The sequence below is a fragment of the Chenopodium album genome, chromosome 13 (genome assembly GCF_948465745.1).
Source record: "Chenopodium album chromosome 13, dcCheAlbu1.1, whole genome shotgun sequence".
NCBI classification, from domain to species: Eukaryota; Viridiplantae; Streptophyta; class Magnoliopsida; order Caryophyllales; family Amaranthaceae; genus Chenopodium; species Chenopodium album.
The window spans coordinates 23,314,407-23,326,132 of NC_137846.1; the positions used below are offsets into that span (position 1 = coordinate 23,314,407).

The 11,726-nt window shown below is 35.7% G+C and overlaps 1 pseudogene across 1 annotated transcript; it reads left to right on the forward strand.

Annotated features, from left to right (window-relative positions):
- Positions 1-865: 865 nt before the first annotated feature.
- On the forward strand, positions 866-11,078 carry LOC145575391 (neutral/alkaline invertase 3, chloroplastic-like; annotated as a pseudogene). Its single transcript, XR_014098265.1, has 6 exons — positions 866-1,066; positions 1,423-1,593; positions 1,637-1,891; positions 5,630-6,123; positions 6,876-6,924; positions 10,575-11,078. The product of XR_014098265.1 is annotated as a neutral/alkaline invertase 3, chloroplastic-like (transcript).
- Positions 11,079-11,726: the final 648 nt, after the last annotated feature.

Sequence of the window (11,726 nt, forward strand, 5' to 3'; positions counted from 1 at the left end):
GAAGGTGTATGGGCAAACTGACTCTATGGGAAAATAAATCTTTCCACTTTATTTTTTTCTTTCTTCACTAATTCCATGCTGCATCTTCATGAAAAATGATTTCATGGCTTATCACAACTAGTAGTCTCAAGGTCAAGTATCAATAACCTTCATGCTGAGAACTAAAGTCAATAAATACTTCAATTTCAAACTTGACATCTAACATGCTTCTCATTTGGTCTGGCACATGCATATAATAGATGCTTTTGAATGCACGTAGTTGGTTGACTGAGGGTTCATTATAATCTGGACAGGCATGAAGGGACATCATATCTATCACTGCCTTTGTGAATCCTCTATTTGGAATGTATACTGATTACTAAATGTACACCGCCTCCACTTATAACTTTTTGGGAAGTCCTCATGTGCATACTTCCAGCTGTTTCCATCGCTGTATACTGTTAGGGATCATCTAATAGGAGTAAGGCCCACTAATTCATTTCAGAAATTCCATTCTGTTGCTGAGTGTAGAAAAATTCTTAGATGCTCAATTCTTCCGTCTTCACTTAAATAATAGGACTTTTTCAATGTGTACTTTGCGTGTGCCTCTGTCTTGGTCATTAGTGAACAATCACCATGAATTAAACCAATTTTTTCTACATAAAGAAGATAGAAATAGCTTGTCATCTAGGAAAAGAAATATTTTTTTTCCTTCCTCTTAGTAAGAGTGTCTTCACTAATCCACAAATATGGATGTGTAATGTGGTAATACCCACTCCAGACCATGGGAACTTGAGAAGTCTCATAATTCATTGAACTTAACCTGTAGAAGAAAGAAATGTGAAGTGTTTCTTGACAGACTTGATAAGAGTGATAAAATGTTTACATGAAACACAAGTCTGCTTTCTATTATCAAACCTCTTACAGCTCCTCAGTGGGTGATTGGATGACTCTGAGCAGCATACCCAAGAAGGGAAGTAGAAATGTCAAGTTAAGAGGAGTCTGTATTGACTCAGCAACACTAGATAATCTTAAAGTTGTGATGGTGATATTTGGCAAACATGTATTTGTTTCAATAGGAATATTGGTAAACCATTTATTGTTATCAACATATGTAAAAGAGAAACAGAAATCCCTTCCATACTGTTTCTAGGACCCACAGGATCTTCATTTGGTGAAGAAATAATTTAATGGATTAACCACCTATGATAAGGGAAAGAATTGAGGGATGACTGGCCACAAGCCCTTAATACCCTCAAAGCAATGTTTGGTCTTCCATTTACTTAGGCCAAATATGACAGACTTGGTAAGCTGGCAAGCTGCTGTCTGCTGGTTAGAATTATTGAACTATACAATTGAGTTGATACCTTTTTTTTACCCTTTATTGTAGTTGGTGTTCAGTTTTTTGTTTGTCATACAATCACTTCTCTTTTGTCTTGGCAGAGCTGGGAGAAAACAATGGATTGCCATAGTCCTAGTCAAGGATTGATGCCTGCTACTTTCAAGGTTCACACTGTTCCTTTGGATGGTGATGAATTTGCAACAGAAGAGATTCTGCACCCTGACTTTGGAGAAGCAGCAATTGGGCGTGTGGCACCTGTTGATTCTGGTTCTGTGATAATTCTGTTGCACAATTTGCCATGATTCTCATTTACAGTGTACCATTAAAAATTTCTCATCCCTTGATGTGAATTTTTCGGGGCTTTGGTGGATTATACTTTTACGTGCCTATGGAAAATGCTCTGGAGATCTGTCTCTTCAGGAAAGAGTTGATGTGCAGACTGGAATGAAGATGATTTTAAGATTATGTCTTGCAGATGGCTTTGATATGTTCCCAACCTTGTTGGTTACTGATGGTTCATGCATGATAGACCGTCGCATGGGAATTCATGGGCATCCTTTAGAAATACAGGTATTAATGCGCCATCTGCTGCATTGCCTTTTCTATCCTTCGCAAAAAAAATTTGCTGCTTCTCTTTGTATGCTTTTGTAAAAGTCTACACAAAATAGATTTACTGCTTTACAAGCAGCAGTTTATTTCTTCCTTGCCAATTTCCCACAGTCCTTTTTCATTCGTTCTAATTTAGTTTGCCATTTCAAATATTGGTAACTTTTATAAGGTAAAAAAAAAATAATCATTAGAAGTCTTCCTCACAAGGGGAATTCCTAATGTAATTTTAAAAATGGTAATGTCTTTATATAATTATTACCTCACTATTTTCACAACTAAAACTTTGGGTCCTACACTCTGTCATTTAATAAAGTTTATGTCCAAGTATCTTTCACCACATCCACTTTTTTTAACAAATTAACATTTGAGGACCTAACCATCAATTTATTTCCTAAAACTATATGCCATGATGAGTGAGCACATTAAATAGTTATCATCATGAAAAAAGATTATAAAGGACTTTCAAAGCTATCTTAATGCACCGATAAATTTTTCTAATTGCGGGCTTACATTATGACTCTCCTTTGTAATGTGAAATAAATACATAATGAGAATTCATCTAGGAGACTATAGACAATAAAATTGTTACATCAGAATAACTGATCAAGATTCAGTGTTTGCTACCTTGCACTTATTGGGCTTTCATAAAAGATCTTAGGGTAGAAAGATGAGTTGGGAAAGTCATCCAAGTGGTTGAGAAAGGATATAGCACCAGTGGAATGTGATGCTACCTTACAATGACAAAAGGTATTCTTGTGTTTCTTTAATTTTTAGGGGACTAGGGTGGGGGTGGGGTGTACAAGATTTGGAAATCGGGTTGTTCAGGCAGGTCATTTTGGGTTTTGGATATGTTTGGGTTAATAGATAATCGGGTTCGGTCAGACTTCAGGTCAAGTTTGGGTTGGGTCAAGTTCGGGTTGGGTCATTTTGGGTCTAGTCATTTTGGGTTGGGACTTTTAGGCAAATTTAGATCGGGTCGAGACTTTGGGCTAAACTTGGATCTGGGTTAGGGTGTTGGCGGATTGTTAATGGGCTAAAATCTATCACCTTTGACACAGGAAAAAAAATGACTAGTGAGTAAACAAAATTGTTAGCATTTTTCCCCTCTTGGATTCATCAGAGCTCTCTCTCTTTCCTAAAGGGAAACCAAGGTGGTTTCTATTCACATCTTTCAAGATTTATTTGTCTAGTTTAAATAGGTGGGTTTTTTTATTTTGTTTTTTTTTTCTATGTTCAAACAAATCTTACAAGTTTTCTTTCACGTGGAGTTTTTTTTAGTATCGTCAAACACCTGCAATGATGAGGCCTTACATTGAACAAACACCATACTATTGTCAGTTTAGCAAAACGTATGATGCAGTGGTAAATTGTTGAAAAGTACTCGTTCAAACATTTTTCGTCATTGTTAATATTGGAGCATTAAAGAAGAATTATGTTTCCATGTAGACACTCTCTGGAAAACAAATTCCAATTTTTGCAAAATATTGAATTTACCAAATAGGTCTTGTCCATAGGTTAGGGTGTAAGAGTGTGTGACACACTCGTGTCTAGCTATTGGCGAAGGTGCAGGGCTTGTATGGAGAGGGGCTTGTGTGCACTTAGCAACACAAGCAAGAATCTAGTGATGTAACATGAAGCTCTAGTATCTACGGAGAGGGGCTTGTGTGCACTGGTCATTAAAGGCTCATGTATTATGTAGACTTATTGTAAAGGTAAGAAAAAGCAGATTTTTTAAAAGATTTTTTGGTTAATTGAAAATTATATTTTATGACATTTAGTCACCAATATTTTGTTTTAGGATAAGGGTTGTAATTTTGCAAGAACAGGCAAGACTGGCAAGCTAAGCTATATATTTTGTATTGTCTTTAATTTTAAAATTTGAAGCCTAAAAATTTCTGAAATCTTGGTAGAAAATACAATATGTGATGTACACTGGACAATAGCACCTAAAGAATTATTTTGTACCCCCATAATGTAATATAAATGTGTAGATAAATTAAAATAGGATGGCATGGAAATTTTTTCGTCTTTGAAAAGTCTAGATGGATCTCATCTTCTTAGAAGTCAAGTCATGTTCTAAACTTACCTTAGTTATGAATCAGATTCATAGGTTATTTTGCTGACAAAAAGTATATTTATCACCTGGTTCAAACAAAACCTAAACTAGTGTGGTGGCAAGGAAGGGTCATACTTCCACTAGGATTCACAAATGATACAATGGAGTCTAAGACTAGGGATAAGCTATGTCGGAGAGGGGGTTAAGCTGTTCACTAAACTAAGATAGACAAAATGACAAAACGAGTAAATAAACACGTTGGAAAATCAGCTCGTTAGGTATGAAGGAATCCAACACAAACAAACATGCATTAAACTAAGGGAATGAGAAATAGGAATTTTCTGGAATTCTAACATGAATCTCTTTCAAGCATTAAAATAATAGGATTGTTGAAAGCTGTAAATCATATAAATACATGAGTAAACAAGATAGGAACAAGCATATAGGGGATTTAAATTTGGTTTCATCTCTCAATTCTTCACCTACTACTATCCTTATTGAGGACGGGGTAGAAAATTTGGAGTTCCAAAAAGCTAATAATTTATATAAGGAGGAGGGTCACTGCAGGTAGTTCCATTATGATCCAGTTATTAGTGGCTTGAATAATAAGATAGGTAGCAGTTTAAGAGAGAGGAAGACATATTGAATAGTGGTAAGTGTACATAGAGAAATCGATACTTCGGAGAGCATGAACCTCTCAAATGTTGGCTAGGTTGTAATCAGCGATTCCCACCATGTTTTCATTATAAATACAATCATATTTCAGTAGTTTTTCCTTAATTTGATTAGTTATATTTTCATCAATTCATCTTAGCCTTCCTAATTATTAACAGTTTACTGGGGAGTAATTGGGTATGGGTATTACTGGAAAGTGGGTGAAATAATTTGTAACATATTTGTTCAAGCAAGATGAAAAGGTGGAGAGGAGAGAAACTCCATGGGGAGGTGGGTGAAAGAAAATGCAGACGCCATGCACTTGGGTATGAGGAATGTCTTTGGTCCAGTAAGGGACAATCCTGTTATGAGGAATGTCTTTGGTCCAGCAAGAGACAATCCTGTCTTGATGTGATAATTAGGTTCTTACTGTGGGGAAAATTCTATTACTCGATATCTGATCATCTGATGGACCTTGGAAGCATATGAAAGGGAGGACAGACTTACAGTATGAGCTGCTGGAGGGCGATAGGTAGTCAAGATAAACAGTAATGTTAGGGAACAGTATGCAGAAAAAAATCTTTGATTTTCTCCCATTCCTACTGAACTGTATGTCATTTATCTCTGCGGCGTATGATGAGATGTGGGTTAGGAAGGGGCGCGACATTTAGGAGTTGGGACTGATCCTTCCAAAGTGATTAGATCCATACAATGATAGAAAGTCTGATGAACGTGTATGATGTATTGATGTGGCTTTAATTGGAGAGGAAATTCAAGTCCCTAGAAGAGTTGCAAGTCTGATTGATAGGTCCATGTGGGAAGTAAAATGAAAAGATAGAAGAGAGAAAATAGGGGTGGAACTTTTATTAGAGTTTCAGGAAACTGGACTTGAAGTTGTTTCTAATTGAATTCCTTTTTCTTATGCTCCTTCACTAGTTTCTAATTGTGAAGTCATCACTTCATTTATCTTTATACTGCTTGCTTTTCAGGCACTTTTTTATTCTGCAATACGCTGTTCTCGTGAAATGCTTGCTTCAGAAGATGGATCAGCAGAGCTAATACGTGCTTTGAACAATCGTTTGGTTGCATTAGCTTTTCACATCAGAGAATATTATTGGGTTGACATGAAGAAACTTAATGAGATTTATCGTTACAAGACTGAAGAATACTCATATGATGCTGTCAACAAATTTAATATATACCCTGATCAGATCTCTCCTTGGCTAGTGGAATGGATGCCAGGTAAAGGAGGTTATCTAATTGGTAACTTGCAACCAGCGCACATGGATTTTCGATTTTTCTCGCTGGGTAACCTTTGGTCTGTGGTAAGTGGCCTTGCAACAAAAGATCAATCCCATGCCATTTTGGACCTCATTGAAGCCAAATGGGCAGACCTCGTGGCAGACATGCCGTTGAAGATATGATATCCTGTTCTTGAAGGTCAGGAGTGGCAAATCATCACTGGCTGTGATCCCAAGAATACGTACGGTTCTTACCCTGCTTATGCATTGTATACTCCTTGTCATGTACTTCCTTCGTTTCTCAATATTTGCATGATGTTCTAACTTTGACCATGTTTTACTAATGCATTTATATAAATTTCTTTACTTTAATTGTTGTTGAGTTAATCTCAATTTAGATTTTCAAAATATATATATTTCTATTAAAGCAAAACTAAAGATAACTAATGGTCAAAGTAGTACGTTGGAAAATGTGTATATTCAAAATGATGCAAATATTGAGAAAGGGAGGAAGTATTATTTTGTCTTAACACACCATTTTAAGACAAGTATTCCCCATAAATAAATCTGTAGAAAATTGGGTTGGAAGATTTGTATAGAGGGATTTATGGAAATTGGGAACTCATACCGGGAGGAAAATTTTAGTGTGCGACTCTAAAGGCTGTGGAAGTTATATACTTCCCTTGTTTTCCTAAATTCTACTCAATTTCCTTTTTTTTTTATTTTTTATTTTTAAGTTCTACTCCCTTTTACTTTATTCCTTTTATGACAAACTTATTTTTATTATTTATCATCTACGACCTACATTGTGGGGCCCGATTTCTCTCTATCTCGCTCTTCTTTAAAACAAAAGTATCCACATGTGTGATCCCCGTTTTTACTTTTCCTTTATTTATGTAGTTACAGTAACAAAATGGAGGGAGTACTGTAATACATCATTCACTTTTCAATGGCTAATATTGTACATCTTCATATAGCTGCTTCATTTTTGCAGGCCCTGGTCCTATCACAATGCTGGCTCCTGGCCGACATTGCTTTGGCAGGTCAGCATTTTTATTCATTCATTATCTTTCTTGTGTATGCTAGGCCATTTTAATGACGCACCATTACTCATATTGATTTTGTTACTGTGCGTCTGTGCTTATGGGAGTATTTTGCTATGTCTTTAATGTTGGGAAATACAATGTGCAAAAGTATAATATACAAGGATTAACCTTGAAGTGGAAGTGATATATTAAATGGGATCAAGTGAAGGTGGCTGACTAGCTGCATTCTGTTCATGTCCTGAATCCCAAGCCCTGAATGATTAAAGAATACTCTCAGAACTTTATAATGAACAGAACTGATTTGATCTATTTATATTGATAAATATGACAATATACATTCCATGTTATGAGTGGTTGTTAATCAGCATAATGTAACAACCCAAAACTTGACAACCCATTTTAAAATGACCCCCCTCAAGACATAAAATGATTAAATACACAACCATCGATACTTGAAAGATTATAAGGGTTAAAAATTTAAAGTCAACGAAAATGAACCCCAAAAATTATAAAAGCTATAATAAGCAAACATGAACCCAAAAGAACATGAGAGTCAAAACAAAAGAACATATGGGCTAAAGGAAATGAAGATGAACCCAAAAGAAAATACTTTTCAAATCCAAATACATATGGAAGGCCAAAGAACATTTCTATTTTCCATTTATAAAAGAACATGATGTAGTTTAGAATAAAAAATAAAAAAAGGTCAAACACAAAAAACAAAATCAAAAGAACATTGGTTGTAGTGAGAATTTACATTTGGTAAAAGAACTTTATTACACCACCTATAGTCACACTCGACCCACCCCAAAGAGTATGACTCAAAACCCTTGCATACATTTTTACCACCACTGGTTCAACCTTCACCATTGCTTGTCCATGCCACCATCATTCTCAAAACACAGAAAGAAGACAGGAAGATGGTGAATGAAACTGCCACCTAATTCCAACCCTACCATTACTTTGACCCAACTTTCTCATGAGTAAGAAATCATCACAGACACCAGTCAAAGAGAGATGGAGAGGAGAAAGATGATGTGTAAATATACTTACTTGCAACAAATCTACAAAAGGAGAGAAAGATGATGGTGGTGGAATGGCCGTGGGTATTACTCAGATGGGTGATGATAGGTGGAGAAGCTTTGAAGGTTGTGTGGGCTGCTAGTTGGACTGCTAGGTTGGATCAACTGGGCAGTGGATGAAGAAGGTTGTGTCTGCTTAGTTAGATGGCTGACATGGAAGACACAGAGGGAGTAGGGTTATGGTAAATATGTTCTTTTGACTTCCTTTCTCCATTGTCTTGGTCCTAGTTCCAACACACTGTAAAAAGGTAATAATAATAAAATTAAAGAGGAAGTACAACACAGGTATACAATTATTCAGCATTATGCACACTCTACTAATATGACTAGCTTAGTCAGTGTGCCTTAGCTAAAACATGTACATAATCATGCATAAGATTCTTGCAAAAATGTGAATGTTTATTGTAAATATATTTCATATTCCATCTGTTACTTGGAGAGATATAGGAATTTAAATCTTAGCTTGTTAAAAACATGTATACTCAATTTCGATAACGTTTATGGCATCTCGTTCGAACAAAACATTTCAAATCAGTTTGGCACTAGATACTCTTGAATACTTGCCAATATGAAACTGATGTGTTAATATGGTAGCAAATAACTAAACCAACCACAACACACAAAATTTATACTTCCTCCGTATTTTATTACTTGCTCCATTTCTCCATGCGCGGCGTTTTAGGAGAAATAGTAGAAAGTAATCAAATATGAAGAAAGTGGGGTTGGTGGAAAAATAAAGTAATGTAGTTGAAAAAAGAGAGAATCTAGAAATATTAAAGTATGATAGTTGAGGGTAGGGATGGCAATCCAGTCCGAATCCGACCCTACTCTGCCCCGATCCGAGGTAAAAAATCCGCTCCGAGTCTGAGAAAAAAGTAATCCGAGTTCGACTCCGTTAAAATAATCCGACTCCGAGTCGGAGGAGGGTCGGAGTCGGATCCTAAAAAAAATCCGAGAAAAAAATCCGACTCCGACAAATGTCCGACTTTGACGGATTATCCGACTCCGACTCCAATAGATAGTGGATTTTTGTGTGGGTCATGGTGGCATTGGGTGTGGGTTGTCAAGGCCCAAATAGCCCAACATCTCAAAGTATATTAAATAATGTAAAAGAAACTCGGAGTCGGGTCGGATCGGAGTCGGAGTCGGAGGTCGGATATTGAAGTCGGAGTCGGAGTCGGAGTCGGATTTCGGAGTCGGATGTCGGAGTCGGAGTCGGATGTCGGATTTAACATCCGACTTCTTGTCGGATCGGAGTCGGATTTAGCATAATCCGCTCCGAGTCCGACCCATTGCCATCCCTAGTTGAGGGGTTCACTAGGAAAGAAGAAATAAATAAAATATTGTGAAAGGTTCCAAAAAAAGTAATAAAATACGGCCGCAAAAAGAAAGTGGTCCAAGTAATAAAATACAAAGGGAATAGTATATTAGCTAAAATTTCTAGTCTAATTTATGACACTCATTATAGCTGAAGACTAGTGTCATTATCAATTAGGTTAACAACAATAAGCAATGTCACATCTAAGTATTATTTGATCATAGGCTTCCTCCTGCTATTTCTTGTTTGGAAGATATGCACTATCCCTTGGCGACTTGTTAGTCAACAAATAAACCCCTTTCATCAAGAGATATGTACTCATCTAGTTTTGATATCTACAATACCTTTTTATTTTCAATATGCTACAATAAGGCTAATGCATGTAGGATTGTTGTATAACATGTTTTTGGATTAGTCACTATTTATATTTTCATAAACTCAATTTTTTATTTTTTATTTTTTAATTTTTTAATTTTTTTTATTATTTTTTTTTAAATAAATTTTATTATTATACAATTTAAGTTTTTAATGGTCAAAGTTGTGTTCTGTGTATTTGCAAGTGTGCTAGTCAAAGTGATGCATTTATTTAGGAACAAGGGAGTAAAACTAGAAGAAAAAACGATGATAAACAAGCCCTAAATAAATTGATTAAATTAAGCATTGTTTTAGACTTCAGAGCTATGAATTGAAATTAACCGGCTATGATACCACTGTTGGAGATTGTAAGATATGATGTATAATTTATAACCGTGAAGTGATAGCAATGTATCAAGTAGGATTAGATGGAGATGGCTACTATAGTCACTGTATTTTGTTCACGATCTAAATTCCTATTCCTAAATTATGAATTTCTACCCAACATAAGATACCATATGACTGTCAGTAAACTTTTGTGGCTAACCAAATAATCGCACAATATTATCATAACCAAAACTGATTTTTTCTTGTTGTATCCATGAATATGACAAATCAATTCCATGTTATTAAGTGGTGGTAATTAGCATATACTGTAATTACCCACTATTTGTTACTAAATGTGGTGGTTACATTTCCCACTAATCACAAGATCTGATGACATTTGCAACTCTTTAATTGTCGCCTTAACAAAACTATTCAAATTACATATAATATGTCAGTATGCAGCTTACATCTTGCATTCAGATGATATAGCTTTGGATAAGTTAAAGATATACATAGTACAAAGTATAATAATACTTCTGACAATTTATATATATATTTTTTCACAGCTTACTGTTGCATGTATTAAGATGAATAGACCTGAAATAGCAGCTAAGGCTGTTCAGATAGCCGAGAAACGCTTATCCCAAGACAAGTGGCCAGAATATTATGACACAAAAAGAGCAAGGTTTATTGGTAAGCAAGCCCGATTATTCCAGACATGGTCAATTGCAGGATATCTTGTTGCAAAGCTACTCCTTGCCAACCCAAATGCAGCCCAGATGCTAATTAGTGATGAGGATTCTGAACTCATCAATGCCTTTTCTTGCATAATTGGAGCTAACCCTAGAAGAAAACATGGTCAAAAGAGTTTGAAGAAGACTTTCATAGTATGAAACAATAACAGCTTTCATCTTGGAGTACGGCTAATGGTGTTGGAGACATGCCCGGTCACCATATATATATATAGCGCGAACAATTGTTGAATTGTGCATTACTCAAATTCATTTGGTATCCAATTTTTGATGCCCAGGCTTATTCACTTGTTACTAGTAAATTTTGTGTAGATTTGGATATTTTATGTAAATATTTGAAAACTCATTATGATGTATATATGGCTTACAGAATATTGTCATGGGACACGCTCTAATGATTATGTATCTCTATGATGTCAACACTTTGGAGATGTTTTGAGCTTTCAAGAGTTGTGTAGATTCTTGGATACAATAAGGTGCTCAGCAAACACTAAAAACCTAAAAAGCATACATGTAGAGGGGTTTCAAACGACTATCTATTGCATATTTGGTGTACTAACCGAATTATGCATGCCAATTCGAAAGGTGAATTGATTTACCAAGTGTACTCTCCGTTTCGAGGCTACATTGCCCCATTATGGTTTCTAGAATAAGTTTTAGAATGGTACCTTTTTTGTTTCATAATCATCATACCAGTTTGGAACTTTTGAAATTTTCTCCCTCCATCAGTGTTTGTGGTGTGGTAACGTGAGATTTCCTTTGAAGAAGAAGGTATCATGTTTTAGTGGTTTACTTTAGATTCATTCCTTCGCTTTGATTTGGTGATTTTAGGTTTCCGTTGCTAATTGTTGGTTTATGGTATGGTTGTTTAGATTTTTATAATGGTAATAGGGGTTTAGGGTTTACATTGTTGTATTCTATAATGACAATGTTTCATATGTGGCCGGGGTTACTTATGTCATTTAG